Source organism: Ips typographus, linkage group LG5, assembly GCF_016097725.1.
Source record: "Ips typographus isolate SLU linkage group LG5, UJ_Ityp_2.0, whole genome shotgun sequence".
Lineage (NCBI taxonomy): Eukaryota > Metazoa > Arthropoda > Insecta > Coleoptera > Curculionidae > Ips > Ips typographus.
Window position 1 is genome coordinate 4,341,979 of NC_138426.1, and position 17,438 is coordinate 4,359,416.

The 17,438-nt window shown below is 37.2% G+C and overlaps 2 long non-coding RNA genes across 3 annotated transcripts; both read left to right on the plus strand.

Annotated features, from left to right (window-relative positions):
- Positions 1-3,934: 3,934 nt before the first annotated feature.
- On the plus strand, positions 3,935-4,945 carry LOC145729683 (uncharacterized). The gene is made up of 3 exons (XR_014178445.1): positions 3,935-4,159; positions 4,213-4,455; positions 4,513-4,945. It is a non-coding gene; the product is annotated as an uncharacterized LOC145729683 (long non-coding RNA).
- Positions 4,946-15,514: 10,569 nt separating this feature from the next.
- Positions 15,515-17,430, plus strand: LOC145729046 (uncharacterized). Of its 2 annotated transcripts, XR_014178243.1 has the most exons (4): positions 15,515-15,842; positions 16,419-16,609; positions 16,670-16,782; positions 16,924-17,430. It is a non-coding gene; the product is annotated as an uncharacterized LOC145729046 (long non-coding RNA). The 2 variants fall into 2 exon arrangements; XR_014178242.1 differs by having other exon boundaries at positions 15,518-15,842; positions 16,670-17,430.
- Positions 17,431-17,438: the final 8 nt, after the last annotated feature.

Consider the following 17,438-nt stretch of genomic DNA (forward strand, 5'->3'; position numbering starts at 1 on the left):
GGGAAACAAATCTGTCTAGTAAATAAAGCCACGAGAAAATGGATTCACCGTTAGGGTGCGTTTCGATACCACTAAAATAAAAAATGTCCAAAAACTCTAAAAATTTAAATGGAATGATATAGCAGATACGTAATTGTCTCTTCTCAACGGACTATTTTGCTATTTAACATGTTTTTGTATCTCTTCATATAAAGTGATGAGGATAGCTGAAAGTTGAAAACGGTTGATTATAGAGACTTCGTTTTTGCATCATTTTATAGAGCATTTTCTGTCATTTAATACGTCTCAAAACACAGGTTCAATTGAGTTAATATTTGAGTTTATATTGAGTCTTTCCTGTATGGGACGTTTTTCCAAAATTTACGTTTTTATCCTAGATATCTTGAAAAAATCAAATGCAATGATAATGCTTTCTATTACCTAATCTATAACGAATCCGATTATCTAGCGTGCTGTGAAAACTGTAGAAATCTATCTCTTTTGCAACACAAGATATCTTTGAAAAATCTAAAGGCCTAGCTAAAAAAGGCCTTTTTACAGGTGTAAATAGGCGACCCGAAGAGGGGTGGCAGAACAGTTATCCGCTCCAATGAGGTGCAGTCCAAGCTGGTAATGGAGTGCAAAAGTACCTTGGAGGCCGTGTCTCGGGGCGGCGGGGTCTGCCTCGCGTGGGTGCCGGGACACACGGGCGTCCCCGGCAACATGGAGGCTGACAGAATCGCCGGCCTTGGAACTAGGGAGCCTCTCTCAGGACCTCAACCTAGTGTGGGGATCTCCTAGCACGGCGGTTCGCTCATTAGAACGCATGGCTGGAAAACAGCAAGCTGGGCAACTGCTCCCGGCATGAGACAGGCAAAGGACCTAATATCTGGTCCGTGCCCCAAACGGAATAAACTTCTGCTAAACCTAACCAGAGGTAAACTACGAACGGTGACTAGTCTAATGACGGGTCCCTATCATCTGGCATATGCACATACTGGGATTTCAAGAAGACCCGGCCTGCAGAGGCTGCTTGGAGGACGAGGAAACACCGGGGCATGTACTTGGTGACTGTCCCGCCTTTTCTCGCCTTCGTCACACTTACCTGGGACAGCCAACGCTGTGACACAGAGAACTAAGGGAGTTGCATCCGACCAGCATCGTTAGATTCATTGAATCAACGGGACTGCTGTAGCTCCGGCTAGCGGGACGCGACGGGTCCATCTGAGGCCTATGCGTATACCTAGGTCAACAGCCCCCCGCAACAACAAACAACAACAGGTGTAAATATTACATTAGGTACTAACTAAATAAGTTTTTAAATTGTTTTCAAAGTTTTATAATAGTAGTAATTAGTGCAAGAAACTCCGTTTCCATTCGAAATGGCGCAAAACAAAGTCTCTACGATCAGCCGTTTTCGAGATATTCCATTTCTGTCAAAGCAACCTTTGGACCATCCCCACCACTTCATATGAAGAAAACATAGAAACAAAGTTAAAAAGCAAAATTGTTCGTCGTGAGCAATCAATATTTTTGCTCTATACCATTCGATTTAAATTTTTTAAAGATATGTTCTATATGTTTGTTGAGAAGAGTTACTCATTTTTTCTATGTTTATTGGGTCTTCTGTCTCACACAAAAAAGGTTTGTTGGGAAAATGGAATTTCGCACTATTTTCAACTAAGTTGAAAATAACATTAACCTAGTCGTCCCAACACAAGACCACTGACTTAGGCTCAGTCTTGTTACCTAAAAACGCTGACGTTTTATTGGAAAATCTACCACCGTCTTCAGAGAATCTAAAAAAGAAAGAACACAACGGCAGAACACAGAAAACAACAACTTAATAAATATTAAACCTGATAATGTTCAATTTGGAACTCTGAGAAGGGTTTTGTCAATAAAAATTGACATAAATTTTGACTTTTGTTATTCCAATAGGAAAGGTTAGGTTAGGTTAGGTTAGGTATTGTTGTAGTGAAAGGTGGGTTTTATAATGAAAACAAAATTACAAGAAATTTCAGTTTCGTTTGATATGACCAAGTGTTATCTCCTCCTCTAGAATATTTAACCAAGTTTGGTCAATATTAATAGAGGATGTAGCAACACACGAGTCATGGTTTAATCTAATATATGCACTTTCTTTTATTTTACGTCTTTTTGAAAAAGTTTCTTTGTCTATGATACTACATTCATTCCATTTGACTCTGTGATCAATATCAAACGCGTGTTGGCATATATTAGATTTGTGAAAGTCTCCAGTTCGTAAATAATTTTGGTGTTCTTTAATACGTTTTTTTAAAGGTCTGGAGGTTTCACCAATATAAAATTGATTGCATTCGCAAGGAATTTTATATATCACGTTTCTTGTAGATTCATTTTCATTGTGAGGTTTTGTTTTAGTTAAGTGTGATCTTAATGTGTTTTGAGTCCTAAATATTGTTCTGATGATATATTTTTTAGCTATTCGTTTGATTTTGTCAGGAATACCTGGAATGTAAGGAATAAAAAGGTTAGTAAAAGGTAAAATTTGATTTTAATTTCCAGATTGTTTTGGATGTTCTAAATCCCTAAAACATTTATTAATCTTAGTCTTTTTTGATTAGAATGTCTAAGAATGGAAGTTCGTTATTTTGTTCAGTTTCTGTTGTAAATTTGATTGTGGGTTCTATTGAGTTTATGTGAGTTAGAAATTGTTTGAGATGATCATTACCGAATGGATATATTGAGAAAACATCATCAATATATCTCCACCAGATTGTTGGTTTATAATTAAAATTATTAATGTTATTTTCTTCGAAATGTTCTATAAAAATATTACTTAATATTATAGACAATGGAGAACCCATTGCCATTCCAGAATTTTGTTGGTAATAATCATCTCTATATTGGAAGAATGTTGTTTAAACACAAATTGTTAAAAGTTCTAAAATAGTGTTTACGCTTAAGCTTGTACGTTCCCCAAGACTTGAATCATTTTGCAATTTAGATCTAACAATTGAAAGAGTTTTGTCAACTGGGACGTTCGTGAATAAACTTACAACATCAAAACTTACCAGAATATGATTTGGATTAATGTTGATATGTTTGAGTTTTTCAAGAAAGTGAGGAGAGTTTTTTTATGTAAGAATCTGTGTTACCTACTAAAGGATTTAAAATGTTTAGCAAGAAGCGAGCTAATGAGTGAGTAGGCGAATTTATACGGAAAGTTTGTTTCATAATCATATGGACACACCATAATATTACGATGTATTATTATTACCGTCTCCCTTACTAACTGATGTCGAGCCTTATTATATTATTTATTACTTATTATATTATTTGACGTTTTTTTTTATTTATTTTTTTTATATTCTTTATTTTTTTTAAATTTTTTAAGTTTTCGGACATTTTCTCTTAGCCACATTTACTAAACAGATTTTTTTGCCGAAGCGCTACTATGTATACTTATTGGAAAACAGCCGCGTGAATGGCTTATTGGAACACCCTGTACGAACGACTTTTTTGCGTACAGTGGCGTTTTGTTCCACGCTTCCTGAGTATAGTTCCTTCCGTACAATAAATTTTCTGTTATTTTAATTATTAATCGGATATTTTACGCTTACATAATTAATTATGGCTATCACTGAGAAAGAAGCTGCTAAATTGACTTTTCAGTGAACAATACATATTAACAGTGTAACAAAACTCCACCACCATTTAACCATCCCGCCATACAAGAGCCGGAAGAACAGCAGTGCCACCAATTCCTCTTTGCATGCAACACCCAAGCTAGCAGGAGTTCATGTTGAGCTGCTGTAGCATCCGCCTCGCGCCAGAACTGATTAATTTTATTTTATTAGCCATGTGCCACTAATGCCCGTATTTATAAACGAATTTCAATCTCATACTCAAGTACAACTTCGCGAAGTACGTCGCGAGTCTTGAGTACGACACAAGTTTTATAAACAAAACTTCGGTAATTCTCGACAAAGCATAACCAAAGATAGTTTTGCTAGTAATTTTTAATTTTTTAACTTCATTTTCTAGTAACTTTCGTGTTACCTTCATTGCCAATGTCAAAAATGTTTGGCAATTTACATGGAACGCGGAAGTTGTTGTTTGAGCGTTGATTGTAAGTTATTTGAATTTGGTTTGGTTTGGTGGTTTTCTTTTTTAAATATTTATTATTTCCCTTGAGGTACGTATTCAACAATAATTTTATACATATCCATACCATCTATATGCCTATAGGATCATAAAGAAATTTTTTGATGGCTAAAATAACAGCCTATACCCAAAAAGAGAAGCTTTTGTTGGCTAATTTAGTAGACAAACACAAATTAATGGAGGACAAACGAACGACGCAGCAACTGCACAAAAAAAACAAGCAGAATGGACAGAAATTGCTACAGAGTATAATTCCCAAGGATCTATAATAACTGTGCCCAGGAATGCTGTCAAACGTAAGAAACTGTGGAATAATTTAAAACAGAAGTAAGATGATCAATAGAAATGTTTTTGTGGGTTGCTCTATATATTTTTATATCGTAGAAAAAGAAGACAAAACACAGAACAAACATTTCACCGACTAGCAACTGGAGGAGGCCCACTTTTGTAACATATTTTCATCATTGATGTATTCCAAAAATTCATCTGTATCCTCTATATCAGCATGTGCCATACTGCAATTATTAATTATATTGAAGATCTATGGTTTATACTTGAACAATTTGTGGTAACTATACTTACACAGTATCTATTTCCTGAAAAGTTGACGAAATAAACCACAAACTTTTTTTATTGTGTTTTGATTTGAGTTTTTAAACCCTCTAACTATCAATTTTAGACAGTTTTATTTTGAAACGTCAAAAATGAAACCAAGCAATGCTCAAGTCAGGTCAATACCTAACTTGAGCAAGTCTCGATGTAAGCACGACAGAAGTACGCCTTAGAGGTTAAGTTAGGTTTATAAAACAAAAAACTGTACTTGAGTACGACTCAAGTCTGAGAACGAGCGGAGCGTTGTTTATAAATACGGGCTAAGTCTCATAATTCTAACAAATCCTCATTAAAACAGTCATTTCTCGTTAATCAGTGTAATGTCGTTCTTTAACAAATCTCCTGCGACCTGTCCCTACAACGACCAGAAGCCAGTGGTTCGAAAACCACCAACATCCAGACTTACCAAGCGGAATAGCTTTCCAGCCTCTTGTGAAGAACCCTAAACTTTATTTGTGAAACTCCACCCCCTTACAACTTAAGGCTTAAGGTGTGTCCATATGATTATGAAACAAACTTTCCGTCAGGCAGTTTCTAAAAGAAAAACTTACTTTTGCGAGCGAGTTTCTGCAGGCTATGCTGATTCTCAGTTAATTCACAATTAACATTATTTCATGAATTACCAATGATGCCGATTTGGTTCTTCAATACAAAATAAGAAAACTGGCAGATAAATATCAGTTTTAAAAACCGTTCTTTTGAAGCCCCTGTACAAACTCCCGCTGTTGTAGAATTCGGGACAACTACATCATGGTGTGGCACGAGATAGAGTCTTCTGACTGACTCCGACCGTCTCCCTTACTAACTGATGTCGAGCCTTATTTATACCAAATTGGTTCAGTGACGAAATCTATTGTACGGCGCGTGATTTCATATTCCTGTATAGCAGCAGTGACGATTTGTGACCCGCTAAATATAAGTATGATGCACTACTTGCATTCTGATTGCAACCTTGCCGCGTGCGTTTTATTATTTTGCCATCTTCGAATATCTGCTTTAGTTTAATGAATTTATATTTTTTCAATAATACGAATTTTCAATCGTGACATTTGCCCGCTCTCCAGAAAAACTGGTCCCCACTGTCCCCAGTTATAAAACAAAGGACATTGTATACTCGCCCTAAAAAAACATCTTCAAAATTATTCTAATAACAGTATAATACAATCAAATCAAAATTTAAGATTAAAATACATAAAACCAATAATGTAACATATATCAATATAACAAAAGGTTATGATAATATCCATAACAGTAGGATCAAAGCAAAGTAATTCTTTAATCTTAAACATAATTTAATAGCGCAACACAGAAAACATTTGTGTTAAAGCGAGCATTGTTCACTCTTACCACGAAGATTTCCACTGCACATCACTAAATACCAATAAAATGTTCCATATTCTTTGTTTAAATTGCTGGATGTGATTGCTGGAGTAAAATGTCCATTGATGACTTCATCATTATTTGGGCCAAATGGTACCACGTTGGCAGTCGTGGAAAAAATTAAATGTCTTCAGCATGGCAGGATCAGCGTGTGGCATTACTTTGATCTGGCTTGTCGACTTTCATGTGTATGTTTACATGAAATGAAAATATGGTCAAACTATGAAGGCTTTCACGGCCGGTCAAAACTGAAATATGAAAGTTATCCGGGCTTATAAGCCGTGGTCCAATGGAATTTCTTCCTGACGTTTCGTCCACATCTACGCCGGACATTATCAAAGGCGATGATGTAACGGTCGAAGTGTTCTTCCGTACCTCTCGACGATGACTGACAGTTGATTCAGTGATCAGAGTTAGAGACCATATAGCCGAATTTTAAATTTGTTACATTAGTTACATTGGATACATGAATAATTTAACTACATTTTTACGTTAACTACATGTCATTAATTACCACATTGCCCATTTCTGCTTCCAATATCCGGTCCTAGCAGTCAGGAGCGACCGTTGCTGAATAATTGTCTAAATTGGTTAAATTAACTGAATAACACCTAGTGGGAGTCTATTTGAACTGTTCATTCGGTAGTACTACCAATTAGCAAAACTGCTCACGGAAAAGATCGATACAGCAAAATTGTTTGCCATTTTTAACGTCCTGTATCGCCGAAATGTGATCCAAACGATAGAATTGTAGTTAATACTTCCGCTATGTCACCATAATTAAGACAAAATTGACCGCATTTTTATTACATTTTTTGCTACCTTTGTACAACACAATATAAACGGATTTTATTAACTTTCGATGTTGTACATACATGTAATTATACAAAAATTATTTTTGTAAATCAAGGGTTTAATTGAAAAATTAATTATTAATTTGAAGATTGTTCAGAAGAGAGCACCTCCAACTTGGTTGCAAGAATCCAGTCTTCTTTTTTTCTTCTTCTTCGTTTTGTTTAATTAAACTTCAATACCCTGTAGATCGGTAACGAAGACGTTTATAGGAACTTTCTATCATAAAATGGCCTAGGCAATCAGACCCTTTTAATATTGCCGTGTCTTTTTTAAACACCCTTTATACTACTGTGTCCAAAAAAACGTCAAAAATCGTTCAAGCAGTAAGGTACTAATTCTATAATATGTTCTTTCAACTTTCTTTTAAACAGTTTTGGTATATTTACTGTTTTTAAGTTTTTCGGCAACGCTATTCTAAAGCTCTAGTATTGTATACATTTTTCATGATTTCTATTTTTAATAAAAAACACTAAACATTCATCTACAGTGTGGAACAGCCAAATGGAATAAATTCGATAACGAATAAATGAGAGCGTGTTGGGAAAAACGCTTGGACACGTCGATTTGCATTTTTTGATGCGCATTTTTTAAAAAAAATAAAAATGTATAGGGTGTGTCATGTGACAGTGGCCGATACCAACTTTTTTTATTTTAAATACCACCCCCTGTATATTATTAGTTTTTTGGATTCTTCAGAAAATTCTAGACATAATTCATGTACAATGTCCGATACCTATCTTCAACTGTTTCGGAAATATTAAGTGTTTTCAGATGTATTACAAAAATTAACATTAAAAAAAGAAAATTATTTTATTTCACAAATTTGCTCCATTACACTCAATACTTATTTTCGCGGACATTTTGAACATCTCTTACATTGAAATTAATGTTTTTTTGTTTTTTTTTACATTATTTGTGAAATAAAATAATTTTTCTAATTTTGGCATATAAAGTGACACTTTTCAAAACTGATTAGAGTGACAAAACGTTTCACTTTATGTAACTAGTTATGAAAAGTTCATTTCATCACTCCTTGTTTTTATGCATTTCCGTAGAAACATATGGGCGACATCCATCATAACATGTCGTTGTCACTGTTTATACAAGGTGCTATGAAAGTGAATATTTGTGTTAAACACTTTAAAAGATGGTTTTTACCGCTTTTTGGTCAAAATTAGAAAAAAATATGTATGCAACACGTTTCGAAAATGTATTTTTGTGTAACTCATTCAAATTGTAGGACCTCGCTGCGCTCGCCCTACAAACATTCATTCGTTACACAAAATCGATCTTTTCGTAACTGGTTACATAAATAGCTATTTCTTTTTTTTAATGTTAATTTTTGTAATACATCTGAAAACGCTTAATATTTCCGAAACAGTTGAAGATAGGTATGGGACATTGTACCTACATGAATTATGTCTAGAATTTCCTGAAGAATCCAAAAAACTAATAATATACAGGGGGTTGTATTTAAAATAAGAAAGTTGGTATCGGCCACTGTCACATGACACACCCTAGATATTTATATATTTTTTTTAAAAATGCGCATCTAAAAATACAAATCGACGTGTCCAAGCGTTATTCCCAACACGCTCTCATTTATTCGTTATCGAATTTATTCCATTTGGCTGTTCGTTACTGTATACTGTGTGTACTGCTTTTCATGAGTACACCTTGATATTTCAGTTAATAATAATGCCATTTTCTTTAAATTATAGTGGTGATTGTATATCAGTGTATGAGTGTAAAAAATTGGGGGTTGATTTTTCGAAAAAAATATATTAGAGCCAATTTCAGATGACTTTTTCTACCAGATTTAGAATCAGCATCCCCAAAAACCCCTTAGTACCCATTATTGCCTTAAATAAGCCTATTATCCCAATTGAGTGGAGTTATTAAAAAAAGAAACATTATTTTTAAATATTAAATTAATAAGTAAATTTTTCTTTTTGTCACATTTAGATTATAAGACTTTAAAATAAGGACAAAGGGGTTTTTGGGGATGCTGATTCTAAATCAGGTAGTTAAAGTTAACTAAAATTGGCCCCAATATCTTTTATACGAAAAATCAACCCTTTTTAACCCCCCTAACACCGCACGCAAATGGTTATAGAATATTCTATATTAAGAGCCGTGTCTAAATTCACATTTAGTCATAAAAAATATTATCAGTTTATATATTTCATAAACAACACAAAGGTAAATAACTAGGTTATTGCGGCTAATGCACCACCAGCAGGTCAACGGGCAACCAGGTACCAAACGCAGCGTCAGCAGGAAAATCACCAAACCTTCGAATGTGGAGCACAGAACAATATTGGTCAGCACTTATTATTTTCATTTGTTTATAACGTTTGTAAATGTGTATAAATAGTTGTTAACTGTTAAATAAAAATCAGTATTAATCCAACAGCGGTTCTTACTCAACCTTCCAACCTAAACTACTATAAACTACCTACCTCTAAGTATCCTGAGCAATCTTCCTGAATTCCATTATAGGAATTTACAAGCCGAATGTAGATATTCTATATAAAAAGCCGAGCCTGTAGCTACAATGGCTGGTCTACGTAGTAGTAAGTATATTACTGCCATAATATTACGATATTCTAAGTGAACTTGAAGCTATGATTGCCTTGTTGGATCCCCACGTGACGAAGTTTTCTTGCCTTTCCCATTCTCTGTCCATGTTCTGGATGATATCCCTTTCAGAGGCTAGGTTAAAGTGAGGCAGCTCCGTTGTCCAGTTGCGTTTAGGCACTCCGTTAAATTATGAAAGGTAGGTAGAAAAGCTTGTTCATTTGATAGTTTTAACCCAAATGTTTTCAAGATAGTCCACGATTTTGACAGTATGTGTCATGGTATGTGTCGTATGGCCAAAGAGGAATCATCATTTTTGCAGGAAAATCGTTGCTGTATGACCACTTCTTTATTCACTACGAGCTGGCATTGGTATGGTAAGGTTCTTCTCCAAGTTTAGTGGTTCCGTTTGGACATAGTACCGTAGTGTTCGCTTTAAGATGGGCTATCAGGAATTCTTCTGAGCCTGTTTCTGATATAATCATCAGATTTGACTGATGACAGTGCATGGGCCATTGTTTTGCTCTATCTCTAACTGTGGCGCCGTGGAACGGTTTTCGTCTACAGGAAGGGCCTTGGGTTTGATCCCCCGCAAACCTGAGTAAGTAGCAAAGCAGATCTTAGAATGGTTTGCAATCCTGAAGTGCTAAACCCGTTATTTCTTTTAGGGTAGTGTCTCTCTGTCTTGCTGAGACGGTCATCATCAGTGGGGAGTGTCTCAAGGTGCATGTCTGCCCCTTCCATGGAAATGGATTGGTTAGTAGCTGAAAGAGCTGCCTCTGGTCTTGTGTTATGGTTGGGATTTTGATGTGCACCACTACTTGACCAGCTGAGAATGTGCATTCACTTATGGGTATGCGGGAATAAGCAGACAGCCCGGATATAGGTACGGCTAAGTTGTAATTATTTTTCCTTATCCCCCTCTCTATTCTCTGTCTCTCTTATTTTATCTAGGTCATTTCTTAGTGTGTTAGATTGAATGAGAGATAAGGGAATATGTTTCTGTCTAGACTCTTGTATTGCTCATTGACTTCTCTTTCTCCTGATAAGCCAAGTAAACCTTTTTACCATTTTCAGATTTATCCGAATGTTTGTTTGTAGGAGCCCAGACGGATATTATTTGTCCATCCTTTCCTTTTCCTGTGCTTGTGTAATAAACTTCCACCAGGTGCCACCATATGTTTTCTTTTGACAGTTTTTTTATTCTGCCGAATGTAAGCTTATTATTTTGAGGGTGTTGTCATGCAGTGCATTAATGTGTTCCTCTAATTTATTTTCCTTCATCGCCATGGAATCTAGCTTCTCTTGCGTTGCCACTCCGCAGCAGTAACTTAAACCATCCCCAATGAATCCCAGAGAGAATGTACGTTTTTGTCGCCCGGTATTAGCTTATGGGATCCAGTCTGGTTGCCATGCTGTTCTGTAGTGCCTCATTTCCCTGTCCATTACTTCCTCGAGGTTGTCCAGGTGCTCATTTGCTTTGCAGTACATGTATTGATCATCTCACTATCGACTTCTACGTGCTGTGTCGTTGAGCAACTGGGTCTGTAACATGATAACCCTATATTATTCAAGTTCGAGGCCCAGGACGACCTTTGCTAGTTATTGTTCTTCCTCTTCATTTTCTCCTTCTCCCGGCGTCCATTCATCATAAAACGGAAGGATTCTTCCTATGTGTACTATATCCGTTTTTTTTGCCTTTTTCTTACCTTACTTCATAGTTTAAATCGCTCATTTTCTTTGTTAACACATTTCACTTTGTCGCCTTCCATGAGTTACCCCTCTCTGTTTTTTATGAATGTTATCAGCGACTATCGCCCTTTAGTAGCCTATTAGTGTCGATTTAATTGTCAGCCTCCAGCAGTGTGGCGTATCCATCCAGAATCGAGTGCTCGTTCAGTAAGTATCGAGCATAGTAGGCCCAAACCGTAACACTGCCCCCCTCTTAAAGCTGATCGTCCCGATCCGCTTCATCTAGTCCCTGGTATTTCTTGAGTCTGTCCAGATGGACAATTTTCATCTTGCCTTTGGGACTGCGTTGGACTCTAAACACGACGTCGTTTAACCTTTTTACTACATTGTAAGGTCCCTCCCAAACCGATGTAAATTTCGGGCTCAATCCTTTCTTTCTTCTGGGTTGATACAACCACACAGCATCACCTTCCTTGTAATTGCCATCAGATGGTCTGCGGTCCAGTGTCATCTTCATACGGTCGTTGTTTGGTTTCATCTTCTCTTTCTCAAGTTCCTGAATTGTGCTTGATCCCTTCTGTAACGAACACTGGTCACACCGTTTACACCATTCCTCAACGTCCTTTCTGAAGTTAATCCAGTAAAATCGATCTCTTATTTTAGCCAAAGTCTGGTTTACTCCAAAGTGTCATGTAGTTCTGGCAGCACATTCTCTTTGCAGGAATTGGGCACTATTGTTTGGTAAACAAAGCGTTTTCCGTATGGACTTTCCCATTTGCGAGTAATTAAGTCATCTCGCAGTCGAAGCGAATTCCACTACAACCAGTAACCCGTTACTGTTGGTCCATATCTGGAAATTCTGTTGCCAATCCGGTTTCAAATCCTTCTCCAACCATCTTCTGATTACTTTCAAATCAGAGTCTGAGCGCTGTTCTTTTATTATGACTTCCTTAGAAACGCTGCTCTTCATTCTTTTTGTAGCCTCTTGATCTGTCACCTTTGCGATTTGACCAATCCTCCAACCATTATGAATTTGTCCTTTCCGGTACCTTAAGTCACTCTCAAAAGCTTGACGATCCTCTACATATCGTGGTAATTGTCCTCCGGGTTCTTCATTTCCTACTCCTGGTTACGCCAGTTCTGCGGGGTCGGTAAAGAGAGAGACTGCTGTCTGCAATTCCAGCGGTAATGTCCTTTACGTCCACAATTATAACACGTAATGTTTCTTTTAGCAGAGGAGTTCCGGTGATTTGTTCTGATGTCCTGATTTCGTCGGCACTGTGGATTTGGAGAACAAGACAGCTGTCTGCAATTCCTGCTATAGTGTGCTTTGCGTCCACATCGATAACACTCCACTCTAGTGATGGAGCGTGATTGTTCTAACTGTGTGGACTGACCATTTCCTAATGCTGCCATTTGTTGCACTAATTGGCCGACCATTGATTTAATTTCATTCATTGATGTAGTAACATGGCGGTACTCTCTCCTCTTGAATAGTCACGGCCCTGATCTTTGGCTTTAAGTCATTGCACGCAGCTTCAACTTCCAGCGCTCAAACCAGTAATTCGCCGCTGTTGCTCCCTTTGAACATCTTCAGCATTTTCTTTACATCCGGATCTCGAATCCCTTCCACAAAATACTGTGCCACAAATTCTTCTTGGATTTCATCCGGGACGGCTGGGTAAGCCAGATGCACAAGGCGACGAATTTCGGCTTCAAACTCTTGTACAATTTTACCACTGCTGTCTTGCCTTTAATTGTGTTTGATACACTCCTTTCCTATGCTGATCCCCATAATGTCGTTCTAATGCTTCATAGTTGCTTTGTTGGGCGATAGGCAGAGTCTGCCACCACCAGTGCTACAGCCATTTCCTCGTTACTCCATCCATTTGCATTTGCAGCGGCCTCAAATTGGAGTTTGTACGACAGAACAGTACAGCCATGCTGAATTTTGCTTTCTTAAATTAGATCAGTAAATTAGGTTTCTCATACTTTGTTATTCAAACAGTCAATTAACCTTATTATCATCAACTACATCCTTTATGGGTTGGATTATTAAATGTCACTTTGGTTGCTGGACACAATAAGTTATGATGTTGTTGCCTTTAAAGGAATATTACTTTTGGTCTTCAATTCCTCTCAATAGGGAGGTCTTGCAACGCAATAGCAGTTTGTGAGTTCAAATAGTACACGAAAACTGTTACGCGGTTTTTCTATGGTCGGTTTTGATTTTACCATACTTGTATAATATAGAATCCATCATACATCATTACAGTTATATTCCGTACTTACGAAACCTTCCGTATACTTCATACAGTTTTCTTATGTATTTAATAATAAGAATTATTTGTAGATGTCAAGTTTGGAAAAGTCCATTAGGGTTTACTGGGAATCACAGATATGCGGATCTCAGCTCTGATTTGTGCCATAAACGAATTAAGATTTGCAGCCTTCATTTTAGCGATGATAGTTTTATCTAGGCTCTAAAACAACGTCTTCAATCTAATGCGATTCCTACACTACACTTATGCAGGGCAAGCACAAGTAAGTTTTTCCAAGTTTAAATGTAATTTAAATAATATTCTTGCTTCTGTGGTTATTGGTGTCATAGTGTATATGTTTCGGTCGTATTTCTTGTCCGTGTGCATTTGACGATATTGTTGGGTTTGTGCGGAATTCTATCTTAGACTTGCTATGAGCGGGAGTAGTGATGGTATTAGAACAATTAGAGCAAGCAATAAGAACTCGGCAATTACAAGAACCAAATATGAAGAACGAAATGAACTCGCCCACTTTGAAATTGATAGTCAGGCAGATGCTGACAAAAAAACTGACCGAAAGATAAAGACACCCAACAAACTAGTAAATAACATGGAAATACCAGGGATTTCCCAAAACATTATGCGAACAGAGCTGTTGCCTGATTGAAATTGTAAGAAGCGCAACAGATCGAGAGATACACCGGAAAAACCATGCAAGAAACAAGGGTGTAGCTTCTACAGAAATTGAACCAAATGCGACTCAGGACATTTTCCAAATGAGTGCAAATGAATCTAATAAATTTAATATTATTCTGCTAGCAATGGATAATATAGAATCAATAGTAAATAAAATAGACACCCTTATTGAAATGAAGGATTTACGTATCGTCAATAAAGCAACGTATGCTTTATTAAAAAACCTGACAGTAGTCTGATAAAGTTGGGAGAAATTTTAAGAAATAACGCAGATCCAATAAACGTCAACGAAATAAAACAAACAGATCCCACTTTTATGCTGACAGGCATTGAAAAATGATTCAAAAACGAAAGTTTTGTAGATAAGTTAATACAAGGAAACCCGTATGTTAAAAGCGTGTCTAGTAATGAAGAACTAAAAAAATCCAAGTAGTAACTAAAATTCCTTTAGAAATCGAAACAAAGAAAACTGGATACTGAAAGCACCGGCGATGGCGACAAAATGGTTTCTAAAGAAGGGTACTGTAAACTATGATTTAATAGCAACATATGTGCAAGAATATCACCAACTAGCGTTATGCTTCTAGTGTTATGGTTATGGTCATGTGTGTCTTAGTGTAGTGGTAAGCACTCATCTAAAGAATGTGAGACTAGAAATTTCCAGTGTATTAATTGTACCCTAATGGGCTACAAAGAAGTAAGTCACACAGCCAGAGACAGGGAATGCCCTATATATGAAAGAAAACTGGTCAAGGTAAGGCAAAACACAAACTATGATAGCAGCACAAATTTTTGAATCCGAAATTGTGTCACACCCGTGTTAGTAGTTACGTTGCACACCCAGTAACCAGCACAGTCAGCAAGGTTAGCATAATGAGGTCGCTGACGAATATAAAAGTTGCACCGTAGCTCGGCTAAATCACCGAACTCTGGGGTCTTCCCCAGAGGGAGGTCACTGACTGATCTCTGGGTTAGTCTGGGTCGCCCTCCGTGAACCTCCCTTCAACACCGACCATCTTCCCACATCATGCTCTTCGCTATCTTGGCGATCTGGGGGTAAGATTTGATCTGTTGTTTCATTTATTCAAATAAAGTGGGTTACTTGTGGAAACCTGAGTTTTTCTCCCTCTGGGCTACCTCTTAACGTGACAATTGTTCCGTCTTTGAGATCGAGGGCTGTAAAGTTAAAAAATAAAAATCGATTTTTTTAAATACATATATGTGTGGGTGATCGATTCTCGAACGTTCCTGTATGCACAGAATGTTCTCGCTATACGTCCAGTAAACGTTTATTGTATCGCGAACATTCCATCGATTCCGCGAATCTGGGACATGTCCAAAAGTAGTTGTTTTGTGGATTTGCATTTTACATGGGGTTAAATGGGTAACTCCCTTATTTTAAGGCCTAGAGGGTTGAGACTTCGTATTAGGGGGGTAAGTTTGGGACCCTGGGATGCGGTGTTGCCAAGATGTGAACTTTTTCCTTAAATTTAGGGAAATTCTATATAGTGACCCCTCGTTTTTTCCTAAATTTCAGGAAATCTTAATCTGGTTAGAGGCCTTTGTAACATTATCAATACATTAGCACCCTATATGGAAGCAGGGACTCAAAGAAATAGACAGCCTGTACATTTAAGGGTAATCAAATTTGTTTTACTATTGTAACATAGACATTACACTAGGTGCCGTTACCTTAAGTTGCCCCGGTCTCCCCCAGTACCATGTTTGTGTCAGCAAGATTGGAGAATTGGGGTCATGATGTGAGTATAAATACGGTACCAAAAGCACGTACAGATCACTGATCTCTGGGATAGTCTGGGTTTACCATCTGTGGAACAGTTGGTAACCAAGTGCAAGCACCCGGAAATCAGCCTGTCAAAGGAAATAGCACGGGCGAGCAGCATTAGTTGCCGTACCGGCTTATCTCCCTTTAACAGTACCAACGCGTCTTATTCGGCGTGGTGAATGCCCTGGGACACTAGTCTAGGGTTCTATTCACCCCCGGTAAGCGTGCGCCCTCCGCGAAACCCTTCAGACGCTCCTTACATCATGATCCTCGCCTACTTGGCAATCTGGGGGTAAGACCATTGTAGATTTATCTTAAATAAAAACGGCTTACCTGTATACCTGTGGTTTTCTTCTTCTGAGCTACCCCTTAACGTGACACTATTTTAGGGCAGTAATGACAAAATAATTGTCAAACTCATTTTGCAGGTGTTGACAATCTTCCACTTTTTGGCTGTTGGAAGCTACCAAAGAAGTGTTGGTACCAACATATTGTCCTGTCTGTCAGACAATGGTTAGTCGGTCTCTTAATGAGGTTGTAAATGTTAAAATTCGTAGGATATTGAGGATTTGGATACAATTTTCTTCTAACGCGAGCAAAGAAATACTATTAAAGACAGGTATGGATTTAATTTTATTTAATATATTAAATAATATATATTTTTTTTAATTTTGTTTAGGTTTCTTAGAGAGCACCACAGGGCAGAAATAGTGGGCATTGTGGATGGTACCAACATAATGTGCATGTATTTGTAAATAGGAAAGGTTATCATACCCTTAATTGCCAACTGGGGTAAAGAATAAGGCTTTTATTCCTATAAGGAGTTTAATGACTTAGTAACTTTGATATCAATATGGTTAAAAAAGAATTATTATTATTACTACCATAGGTACAGATTTCAGTATTACCTTAGAAACCTTTTATGATTTGCAGGTTTGTGATGCAGAATTAAGAATTTTAAATACAGTAGCAAGGTGGCCTGATAGTACCGATGACGCATTTATTTGGAGAAACAGTATTGTCGCTCAGATTATGCGTGGAAATTATGAAAATATTAATGACACTAACAAAATAATGGGTATGAAAATATACATATAACAGTAAAAATGTAGCAATGTACTTTCAGGGGACTTTGGTTACCCTTGTCTTCCTTGGTTATTGGTTCCTGTGGCAAATGTTATTTCGCCACAGGAGCAGAGATTTAATGATGCATTCAAAAGGTGTAGAAGTACTGTGGAACGATGCATAGGGCTTCGAAAGGGCAGATTTAGATGCTTATTGAAAGATCGAGTACTGCACTACTCACCTCAAAAGGCTGCAAAAATTATAATGGGTTGTTATGTTTTACACAACATTGCTATCCATTACTGAGTGGAAAATCCGGAAGCAAGATGGGATGAAATAGATGTGAGGCTAGGACCCATTCTTCCACAAGGTGCAGCAGCAGT